This window comes from Triturus cristatus, chromosome 12 (assembly GCF_964204655.1).
Source record: "Triturus cristatus chromosome 12, aTriCri1.1, whole genome shotgun sequence".
In the NCBI taxonomy this organism is placed as follows: domain Eukaryota; kingdom Metazoa; phylum Chordata; class Amphibia; order Caudata; family Salamandridae; genus Triturus; species Triturus cristatus.
This window is the reverse complement of record NC_140595.1, coordinates 203,960,284-203,972,415: the sequence shown is the minus strand read 5'-3', so window position 1 is coordinate 203,972,415 and position 12,132 is coordinate 203,960,284. Positions and strand designations below refer to the sequence as shown.

At 46.2% G+C, this 12,132-nt stretch overlaps 1 protein-coding gene across 2 annotated transcripts in view; it reads left to right on the top strand.

Annotated features, from left to right (window-relative positions):
- The window catches only part of PDPR (pyruvate dehydrogenase phosphatase regulatory subunit), a 567,407-nt gene that overhangs the window by 76,195 nt on the left and 479,080 nt on the right, over positions 1-12,132 (top strand). The gene's annotated exons all lie outside the window — the stretch shown is intronic.

The following is a 12,132-nucleotide window of genomic DNA, read 5'->3' as shown; positions in this document are numbered from 1 at the left end:
GGGCCTTAAAATCCACTCGCTGCCGAACTGGAAGCCAGTGGAGCTGCTTAATACTAGCGGACGTGGGATGATGTTTGGGTAAATCAAGCAGTACCCAAGCGGCCGCATTCTGAAGTGACTGAAGTTTGGTAGTCTGCCCTGTGTCAGCTCCTAAGTATAGAGCGTTGCAGTAATCAACACTAGAAAGCACTAAGGCTCCGACTACCGTTTTCCTTAGTGGTATAAATGGAAGAATTTTACGCAGAACTTTCAGCGTAAAGAAACAAGCAGAGGAGACTTGATTTATTTGTGGCACGAGCATTAGATCTTTATTAATCAGAAAGCCTAGGTTCCTGGCCTTGGGCACGGGGACAGGACACGTCCCAGCCTCGGGGGGCCACCATGGTTGGCTCCATACAGAGGATTTCTGCCCAAACTCGACAACCTCAGTTTTTTCAGTGTTAAGCTTAAAAAAATGTGAATTCATCCATGCCATGACTGCCGTGAGACAATTGCGTAACCGAACAGCCGTCCTGTCCACACTTTGCGTAACCGACGCCACTAACTGGGTGTCGTCCGCGTACGACACTAGCGTTAGACCATGATCTTTTATTAGTCTAGCTTGTGGTGTAACATACAGATTAAACATTGTCGGCGACAGGGCCGACCCCTGAGGGGCTCCACACGGGAGATAGAACTTTCCTGACTGAAGTCCATCCCAGTGAATTAGTTGTTCCCTAGATGTCAGGAAGGATGTAAGTAAGGTTAGCGCCTTATCCCTGATAGCTGCTGCCTTCAACCGCCGCAACAGTACCGCATGGTTTACGGTATTGAATGCTGCGGTCAGGTCAAGCAGGATGAGAGCGGCTCTACCTCCTCCGTCAATCAATTTACGGATCTCTTCAGTCGCCATAATCAAGGCTGACTCAGTGGAATGCCGAGATCTGGAGCCATGCTGGGTGGAATCAAGGATGTTATTGCGGTCCAGATACTCAGTCAATTCCAAATTCATGGCTTTCGCCAGGATTTTAGAGGGTAGCGGGAAACACGATATTAGGCGATCATGTTTAGCCTCCAAGGGATCAAGCGTGGCTTTTTACAGTATGGGTGGGATGCAGGCCTTTTTCCAAAGAAGTGGAAAAACCTCTGAACTCGTAATCTCATTTAATAGGGGGGTCAGGGACACACTGACCTCCTCAAGAGCCAGATGCAGTATGTAAGGAGGGCAAGGGTCTAGGGGGGAGCCAGACTTGGTTTGTAACAGCAGGTCTGCAACTTGTTCTTCCCTTAACACTGAGAACCATGACAAGCTACAATGAGTTGCGATATCCTCCAGCACCTCTTCGCAGTTCCCCCCAGGGGCATCCGCTGTGTTCAGGAGTTCGTTGTAGACTGTTTGACCTTAGTTTTGAAAAAAGAAGCAATTTTGTCCAAAAAGTTTTGATCAGGCGCGAATAAAGTGTCTCGCGGGCACTTTCACAAGGCTGTCAAAGTTTTAAATAGTTCCTTGGAGGAATTTTTGGCCTCCTGAATTTTAGTGGTAAAATAAACTGTTTTAGCCTGTTTTATAGTAGTCTTATATTCCTCTAAGGCTGTGTTATAGTCCTTTCTATGTTCCATACCGTAAGAAAGTGGCTCTGTATATACTGTTCCCAAATAGGTACAGTGTGCACAGAGTCCACAGTCCCCAGAGGTTTGGCAGAGGCTAAAGTTAGATATAACCTTACTCTCTAAAGTGGTAGCTTGGTCGAGCAGTAAGGCAGTATCCGAGGACAGTGTAAAGCATTTGTTGTACACACTCAGTCAGCAAATGGTCTCACACACTCAATAACTGAACTCTAGGCAAATGGTTTGTATATAAAAATATATGCTTGTTTTATTTTAGAACCAACAATAGGTATCAAAATATACTTTCTCAGAATGAGATGCTTTAGATAAATACTTTTAATAGGCAATAGATTTTTGAATGCAATAGTTACAGTTTTTGCAATAGGCAACACAATTTCAAACACATTTATACATTGAGCTCAATGGGAATTTCTAGTTAAATGCAATAGATTACTTTTTGGATTACACTTCTTACCACAGGACTGGATCCTAGATTCAGTCCTGGGACATCTCCTGTAAACAGTTAAGTAAAAACGTTATGGTTACAGTTGTGATATTTAAGCAATATTATTGTATTTTAAAAGTTGACAAACTTTTTCACATAGAATCACCAATGTTATCCTATGGGAGGAAATTCACTTAGCAGGTAAGTGGGGTTATGGTTACTTTTTCTAACTCGGTGTTGGATCCTGGATCCAGCACTGGGGCATCTCCTGTAAACCGTTGAAAGAATGTGTTTTTGTTATACAGGCGATTTTTAACGAATATTTGTAAGTTTGCAAAATCGACACTAAGAAGAATTACTGGTGAAAACCAGGCAATGTTATCCTATGGAAGGAAAATCAAGTTATAGGTAAGAACGGTTGTAATTACTTTTCAGGGTCAGTGTTGGGCACCATGATCCAGCACTGGGATCTCTCCTGATAGCAGGTGAGTAAATTCGTTTTCATAATTTGGCTGATTTTAGATGAATATTTTAAAGTTTCAAAACTCGACACTTCGAAGAATTTCCAAGTGAAACCAGTCAATGTTACCCTATGGAAGAAAAGTGAGTTATCGGCTTTTGGGTAAGTACTCGACTGGCAGAGTTAAGGTTTGGGCATAGACTCAGGGGTCCCCCAGGGTCAGGTGAGTACAGTTGTTACACCCTCAGCGGCACAGGGGCAGCTGGGGGCAGAGTGAGTTAGACCCAATGTTATCCTATGGGAGGCAGGGGGCCTTTGGTTGGTGGCTGCTGGCTAGCAGGCCACGTGGCTGTGGGAGCTGGGCTCCTGGTCACTTGCTCACGGCAAATGGGGAAGTAGATTAGAGTAGAAGTTGCACTTCCAGGGGCACTCGGGCGGCTGGGTGCAGGGTGCCTTTGAGCCGTCTGGCGCTCAATGGATTTCAATGGAGAAGCTCAAGAAAGAACAAAGGCTGCAAGCTCGGGGACGAAGATTCTTCAGGTGTGACCACCACTTCGAGAGGTAAGTTGGGTAGTTGGAGGATAGGTAGGCACCCAGGAGTTGGGCACAGGGGGCTGCAGGGCGCCGGGTGCGTGGGTGCCTTTTGGTGTTGGGAAATCGTACCCTCTGCTGGTCACGGTTAGAGGGGTCCCTGGTTCAGAAGCTGCAGGCGTCGTCAGGAGCGTCGAGGTGGGTCCTTGGGTGCTGGATTCGGGGTCACAGTCGCCGGGGGGGGGGGGGGGATGTCCTCGTGGTCTTTGTTCACTACAGCACAGCACAGGCCAGGCTTGGGGGGTGCAGAGTGTGCAGGGTTCGCGGTTCCTGGCTGATGCCAGGGGTCAGTTATTTGCTTTGAGCAGTACCACTGCTCGTGGGAGTCCTAGGTAGTCAGAGTCACAAGGCAGTCAGGTCCTCTGGGGTTTTTGAGGTTGCTGACCACTGGAGATGCCGGGGCTTAGCAGGAGCAGGTTCGAGGGTAAGAATGCGGCCAAATCAGTTGGTGTCTTCCTCTTGTTAGCAGCTGCACGGCAGGTCTTCTTGTTCCTTGTTCTTCTTTCTTGTTTCAGAATCTGGATCTGAGGAAGGAAGGTTCAGGGTGACCCTAAACACTAAATTTAGGGGCGTTACAGGTAGGTAAAGGGCAGGGACCAATGGGTCCCCTCCCTGGGGTGGGTACACCTCCTATCCTTCCACTCTCCTGTGGGAGGGGGGCAGTAGCCTAGTCCTGATTAGGCAGGGCTTCCCATCTTCAAGATGGTGAGAGCCGGAGATATGCTTCACCTCACCTCCCCCACCTGAGGGGTGGGGTTGTTAGAGGCTGGCACACCCCCTTTCCTTCCTTGGGGTTTCCGGCCAGTCTTCCTGCCAGAGTGTGGGTCAGAACCGGTAGAGGCCAGTTGCTGAGTACAGCATGTGGCCTGGAGAAGCTCACAAAGGCGGCATGCCTTTGAAGCTTCCCCTGCCCATCCTGGGGGAGGAGACCTAGCACCTCGCCCAGGATGTGCATTGTTGCAGGCCCAGGAGAGCGGATGGCTCTCTACCCAGGGGTCCAGAAACATGTTTGCTGTGTGGCAGCCTAGGCAGCCCCTCAGACAAGATGTGGATTGTAAGTTAGGGTCAGGGGGCATCTCTAAGATGCCCTCTGTCGTGCATTGTACATTAAATCCCACACTGGCATCAGTGCGGGTTCAATGTGCTGAGAAGTTTGATACCAAACTTCTCCGTCTTCAGTGTAGCCATCATGGTGCTGTGGAGTTCGTGTTGACTATCTCCCAGCACCATATACTCTTAAATGGCAGCACTGCACTTACAGTGCCCAGGAATGGATCTGGGTACTGTAGGGGCACAGGGCCCATGCACCTGTACCCACACCACTGGCATAGGGCACCCAGCTAGAGGGGTGGCTGATGTATGCCAGGGCAGTGTGTGTTGTGGGCATGCCACACAGGGATGTGTGCCATGTCGACTGTTTTGTTTTGCACCCAGACACTCAGCCTGCAAGGGCAGTGTGTGTGTGCCAGGGTACAGGGCCTCTAAGGGCGGCACAATAAGTGCTGCAGCCCTTGGGGGCCTTATCTGGTCACAGGGCCCTGGGTACCTAGTATACCATTTACCAGGGGATGACATATGGCCAGAGATGCCAATTGGGTTTAGGCTTCAACACAGCTTTAGGGAAGGAACATAGGCCCTGGCTACCTGATTGGCAGGAACCCAGGGCACACTCAAAGTACTTCGGTAATTCAGCAAAAAGTGGAGGCATACCATGCAAGAAAGATGGCACTTTATCACACATAGTATAATCCAATCTCCAGATACACTCCCTACGTCTGAATTTGACTTTGATTTTTCTAAGCTCAGCCGAATACCAAAGTGACGTAGCTTGTCTTCTCCTGGGGTGCTTAGTCACTTCCGGAGCCAGCCTGTTCACTGCTAGACTTAGCCAGTCTTCAAAATTCCTAGCTGCAGCATTGGAATCTACTATAGCTGGGGGGTTCCTCGCCAGAGCTTTTATCAGATCGTTTTTTTGGTTTAGTTTCCAAGGACGTGATTTGACCAAGGAAGGTCTATTCCTGCAACAGCTACTAGTTGTTGCGATCTCAACATTGAAATAGACTGCGGAGTGATCTGACCAGGGTTCTGGTCTCACACTCACCACTTCAATGTGTTGATTATTGATAAAAATGCCATCCAGCGTGTGGCCCGCTTGGTGCGTTGGCTCAGATACGATCTCACTCAACCCATAGCCTGCAAGGTTATCTATCAGTTGGGGGGGCGGGTGTCGGAGTCATTATTTGCTTCTAAGTGAAAGTTAAAATCACCCAAAACCGTGAAGGTGGAAGTATCTAAGCATGATTCCAGTAAGGTCTGCCGTGAGCTAGTGAATGAGGGTCTCGTCCCTGGAGGCCTATAGATAATTAACCCCGGGAAGAGTTTGATATTGTTATTTTTGACACTAAATGTCATCTCCTCAGCTTCCAACGGTGATGCTGGCACGATCCTAACCGTGTAGTGGGACCGGTAGATTATAGCTATAACTCCCCCTTTTGCCCCTATCCTGTCTACATGAGCTACAAGGTAGCCTGTCGGAACAGCTGCGTTCCAGTAGTTAGCCCAGGTTTCAGTAAGGAACACAAGATCGGGGTTTGCAACTTGAATCAAACATTCTAGATCGTACTTATGTTTGCTCATAGATCTTGTATTCAGTAGGATACAGCTGATTACACCGGAGCCCTTGAGAGATGTTCCTTGGGTTAATTCATGTAATTGAGAGCCCCTGATATATTGGGAAACATTATTATCCAAGTTAGTAAGAGGCGTGACACTTCCCACATCCATAGTATTGCATTTATGTTTTGTAGGTAGATGCAAGGCCGGCAGGCCACAAGAATTGCATTGCCTAGGGCTATAATCCAATTGATCCAGCAATAATGTTGGTTGAAGGCACTCACCATGGTTCAGGTCAAAGAGTTCCCTTCGTGTGTAAGTTTGCCTGGAAAAATGGGCAGGGGTTCTGGCGCTGATCGCGCTCTGGGCACCGACGGGCTTGCTTTTGGCATGCCGCGTGCGCCCACTGCGCGGTTGCAGCTTCCCGTGTTTTATGGGAAGTGGTGGTGGGAAGTGGTGGCGGCAGATTAGAGCGCTGACCTTAAAGGGCGGGTCCGCTCTTACTGGCGGACACCGCAGTCAACGCAAGGTAACAGCTGATAAAGTGCAAGCAAGTAATACAATTTAAAACAGAATTTAAACAGTTCTAAAAATGCTGAAGCTCAGAAAAATAAGAGCGAGTAAGAAAGATCTTCCCGCGCTCCAACAGCGCAAGCTCAGGTGTAGCATGTCACATTATCTGGAAAGAGTAAACCTGGTATCTTGTGTCCTGCCATTTTAGGGGAATCATTTTCACAGTTGAAAAGATGGGGGATACAGCTATTTATGTATTAAAAGAAAAGAGTTTGGTCCAATATACACCCTTGTCTAACGCCTCTCTGTATGGGGATATCCTCTGTCGGTTTACCTGCTCGACACCACCTGACCCTTGCAAAATTTTCAGTGTTAAGTGCTTTTATTAAAATCAATCAATAAATCCCTTGGGACACCTGCCTTATAGAAGACCTCCCAAAGCTTGTCCCTCGTGACAAGATCAAATGCGACGTGGAGGTTCACAAAAGCTACGAATAATGTCAACCAATCAGTGTCAACCATCTTCCACTTAATTGATAAAAACCGCATGATCTGGTCAATCGTATTAACATTTTGTCTGAAACCTGCTTAGAGGTGAGATAGCGCTGTCGAGGAGATCCAATCCCAAAGCCTTAACAAAATGTGTCTGCTATAGACTTTTTGGACATTGTCAGTCAAGCTTATGGGTCTGTTATTACCCGGGCCGACCTGTCTCCCTTCTTAAATATGGGGATTATTTCTGCTCCTTTCCAAGAGCTCTTAATGGGAGCCCCCTCCTTTAAGGGATTAGTCACTGAGTTAAGATAAGGTCCCCAATTCACAAGCTCTGAGCAAAATAAATCAGTGAGGACTGTTCAACACTGGCACCTTCCCTGCTTTCTGGGCTTGAATAGCCGCAATATTACTGCTACAATCTCCTTAATGCAGTGACCAAATTTTGCATGAGTCATCAAGCCATTAATGTACCCACGATTTACGTTCGGGCCTGGTGTTTATGCAGTCTTTCATAAATATATTCCCCAACTTAGTAAAAAGACTAATATGAAGAACCATAATCTGAGGGAGGGGCTACGGTATGTTGCTTAAATGCAAGCAATTCACTGGTAACCATGCTATATATTCCATTTATGGCTTCTACTGATGTGGAGACAACCTCCCATCTGCTGCTCCATTTGTTGATGGTCAACACGATAAGGCTAGATTGAGTAATTGAATACGGAAACTCCCAGTCTTTGATTTCCCTTTCCAATTGAAGTGAAATCGGGAAATGATAGCTCTTGTGACGGTCAATTACATTTCATGCCAATTCATGTGGCAATAACAATATAATCTCTATGCCTTTTACAGTTTGCCGTCTCATGTGTTGGTCTCGCATCTCTATCCGAAATCAATCGGCTAGTGCCTGTTGTCAGACCATGCAACACCACAGTATCAACTATCTGAAGGGCAGCCAGATTCATTCTAGGGGAAGCTCTTAGAGCAGCAAAAGGGGGAATCCCCCCAACATTCGTATTCTTCCCTAAATAGATACAGCAGGGGGACATAGGGTTCAAAACAAACATTAAAATGACCTGCCATAGTTTCATTGTGGCTGCAACTCAAGCCTGCTAAAAAGGTATTAAGAACTCTTAGGATCTGAGAGGGTTTATTCTAAGGAGTCGAAATATTATAGATATTGATCAATAAGTACGAAATCCCTCTCTCTGGGGATATCTTAAGTGATAAAATGTTGGGGGAATCGATATTGATTCTTTTGATGGCACAATCTAATGAAATTTGTAGCCAAATGATAAACCCACCCGAGCTTCTACCTATACTGAAAGGATAGCCTCAATACTGTGGGTTAAAATACCTTGCATTTGAATTTTCGTGAGGGCCCATTTCTTTTGAAAAATACATATTTGAAATTTGTCAATAAAAGAGCCCCAGCCCTCCTCTCCAAGTTTGGAGCGAATCCCAGCAATGTTCCATGTGACTACATGCAAAGAAGACATAGCATTATGATGCACACATATTATATTTGAGGACCTTGGTGTCGACTGTGGTATAATCCAGTTTGAATGGGAATGATATTAGTGTCTGCCTTTGAATCATCATAAAAGTGTCCTGGTGGTAAGGGAATCGGCTCAGTAGGTGGACCTGAAGAGCTGACATGCAAATTGTGAGGTCAGTGACTGCTGTCAAGGTACCCTCTTGGTTAAGGTCAAGATTGTCCCCACAGCTGTGGCCAAGACTGTTCTTCTTCTTGACGGACTCACCACTTTATCCCCTTTTAAAAGCATAGGCACCTCAAAAGCCATGGGGTTTAACTTCAAACTAATGTCTGAGCCTTTTGGGGGGAAAGTACTTTGGTCTAGTAGAATCAGTCTCTTAGCCAGCTTGAAAGAAGTAACATTTATTTTGATTGAGTCTTTTGATCCCATAGGTGCTGTCAAGCATTTTACATGAATTATATCCGAATAGACAGTCAACAGGCATGTCCTAACTTCTCTTATCCAGTGTAGTACCTTGTTCTTCAGAGTGTCTTTATTTTCGGAACAACCAGGCAGAAGCTTCAGAGTGCCCACCATGTAGTCTAGGTAGCCAGATCTGGTGTCGAGACTCCCCTGCACTCTTTTGGGAAAACAAGACCAAAGCTAGCCTTAGTCATGCATGTGCACACCCTGGGTGTAAGGTGTGCTGCTGCCACTTGTAGAGGTAGGAGGGAAAGGTAGTAAACGAAGGTAAAGAGGACCGATGGGAGGTCTAATGTCAGAACCATGACCTAAGCCGACTGGATTGTTCCTCCGTTGGCTCCGAACATGCGGTTGGAGTAGAGATGCAGGCTCAGCAGAGGCCGTAGGTGGGATCGTCATAGCCTGTTGGTCTAGTGCAGATTGAGAGATCTGGGTGCTGTGCGGCATCTGCATGTGGGATTCAAGAACCCTCGCTGATTACTGAGGGTATTAACCACATCCAGTAGGATTTCCTTCAAGTTTGCAGCTTCTTCTCTCAAAGCTGTAATTAGACCAGTTGCATCACTAAGCGTTGCAGGTTCCTGAATGGATAAGACATATGGAGGACATGCGGTCATAGTCAGAGAGGGAGAAGCTGAGGCGCATGTTTCCTGCATGGCGGCGAACCTGTTTGAGCATTCAATGTTGATGTATGCTTGTGGATCATCCTTACGGTCAGCAGCCAAAAAGTGCTCTTTCTCATGGGTCAATGTAACAGCAAAGTTCTTGTTAGAAGCTGCTGTCAAGGCTTTCTGGAGCCTAGGCTTTTTCCTAAATCAAGGACAGAAATTCTGGGATCAAGAGCAGACTGTACCCAACAGACACTGAAAAGATTAATGTCCTTATGGTACTTAGAATAAAAACAGGAATTCAGAACAAGTTCAGAACATAAATCAGAACAAGGAAACAAAGGGAACTACTGCCATCTCAGTGAATATGTGGTCAGAAGCCCAACAGAGAATATACATAAATCAGGACTTCAGGCTAGAAAGGGTATAGAGTATGGGAGGTGTAGTTGGCAGTAGGCCTTTGTGTATTCCTTCCAAACAGCAACACATTAGGGGGCACTGGGTGTTGGCAGGATGGGCTATCTTAGCTGAATGGGGGAGTTTGATGCTGTGCAGAACCCCACTTACACTTCAAAGACTCTGCCTCAGCACACACACAAAGTATGTCATACTAGTCTTTTGTGACCCCAGACCCAGTGGAGCCGCGGCTGGGAGGCAGGAAATTCCATGCATTTTTGTGGGGGGAATCCTCCAAAAGTTTCTTCCACTTAAAAGCTGGCACCAGGTATAAAACTAGGACCCTCAGACCTACTCTTCAGTTCACTCCTCGACCTGCAGAAGTACTGTCAGAGCACTGACTTGTTGCTTGTGACCTGCTGTGTACTTCAGAGGGCTGCCTGAAGCATGCCATGTGCCCTCAGAGGACTGCCTTGCTACTTGAGACCTGCTTTCCTGCAGATACTCAAGACTTCTAGAGTGACTCCAAGGGATAGTTGGCTGGCCTTTTGATCAGAGACTCCGGGATAGAATAGGCTCCAACCATATTTAATCCGGATCATGACCCAGTCTGAGTGAGTCCTGACCATTTAAGTTGTGCCCCCCTAGTTTTAGACCATTGGAAGTTGTGTTAATTGTTCCCATATAGCCCAAATCCAAAACTTTGAACTTTTGAAAATGTTCTTCCAAAAAGGGCTCTGAGAACTAAGAGGAGACCGGTACCTACCTGCTTGCTTATCCTTTCAAGTGCATCGCCGGTTGGCCTGACTTCGCGGCATCCACTGCTATGTTGTTCTCTGCAGCAGCAAACCCTGTTCAGCGGTACCTCACAAAAGGGTTATCTGTCCTCCTGGAGCCCTCGTCGGCTACAACCTGCAGCTTTGCCCATCTATAGATTTTCGACTTCTGTAAAAGAAACTGGGTCTGAGCATCGTAATCTTCACCGCGACTTCATCCAGCGGCTCCTTAACGATGATGACAACTTCCCTTCTGCCAGTGCCACCCACTGGTGATCATCGCAGGACAGCGCCTGCACCACGTGCTGTACTTGTTCAGCATAGAAAGCACCAACTTTTAGGCCCTGAATGTGCTGGGGAAGAGGGATGACGGGATGTTTTTTGTCCTTTCTCTGGGTCTCCAGACACTTTTCACTGCTGCTGTTCCAATTGTTTGGGTAATCCATGTATTTTGCCAGGAGTGCTAATTTTAACTCATTGGCAGTGAGGTGCTTCCATTAGCATTTTAAATGCTTTCTCTTCCCTCTCACCAACTTAGCTGTTTAACATGTTTGCTCACAAAAAAAGAGCAGACAGACAGGAACTACATTTTATTTTGTGTTTCACAACTGCAAGCTTTGGTACTGCGACATAGGACATCGTCAACTATTTTTTTTTCTTTCGCCCAACAGCGTGTTGCATTCTGGGACTTGTAGTTTTGCTTCTAACTGCTTAATTATGGGCTTAAAACACCAACATGCATAGTGCTGTTGGCGAAAATGGCAGAACTGGCTTGAGGTATTGTACATGACATAGAACCACTTGTTAGCTTTGTTTTAAAAATTGACAGTCGCCTACTCCGTTTAAAAAAAAAAAAAAGCTGCTTCTTTCATGCTCAAAATAAAAAGTAAGCTGTGCTTACATATGTTGTGTTCACTCTATCACGCACACATATCTGCACCTAAGAAGCATTGGAAAAGTGCATATATTTTTCTTATGTGTAGAGTAAAGTTTTAGACCAAGCATCACAACACAATAAAGGTATAAGATGGACAGCAGCATACAAGGGTTTCCATTCACAGAACAAGTACAGATTGGGCTGTAGTAGGGAAGGCTTTACTTTGTCAAAGAAAAGGGACAGCATGGCAATAGCAAAGCAAGTTTCCTTCTCTCAGAGAAGGCAACAAGTGCAAGCTTCCATTTCCCAAAGGAAAAAATCCAACAAGGCACCCTTGTAGAAGCTTTTATCACTCACAGGCCATGCAAATTTGGTACATGAGTGACATGTAGGTTACGGAAAGATCTCTGTAGCTGGTGCTTCACTCATAAAGAAGAATGTTTTGGTGGATGGGTGAGTGAATTGCGAGTTCTGACACCATTCTCACTTAGATGATTTTCCTAGTGAGCCTCCTGAAAGTGCTGCTGCCATCACTTGGAGACCTACTGTTAGTTTTGCTTCTTTGGTATTCCATGCATTGAGATGTAGCTATTATCTACTATGTCATTGTCAATTAGAGAAGCCGGTCCACAGCCTAAATAACAATGTTCTAGACAGAACACAGGTGCCAACCTCTTTGAAAAGGTTTTGAACTGTTGAATCCCAGCCTTGGTCCAGCACCTGTTCAAAATGTTGAGTGCCGCTGGCTACCTTGCCCTGCTGAACCATATCTTCTCAGACATTTTTCTTTAAAATGTCTTCTAAGTCTGA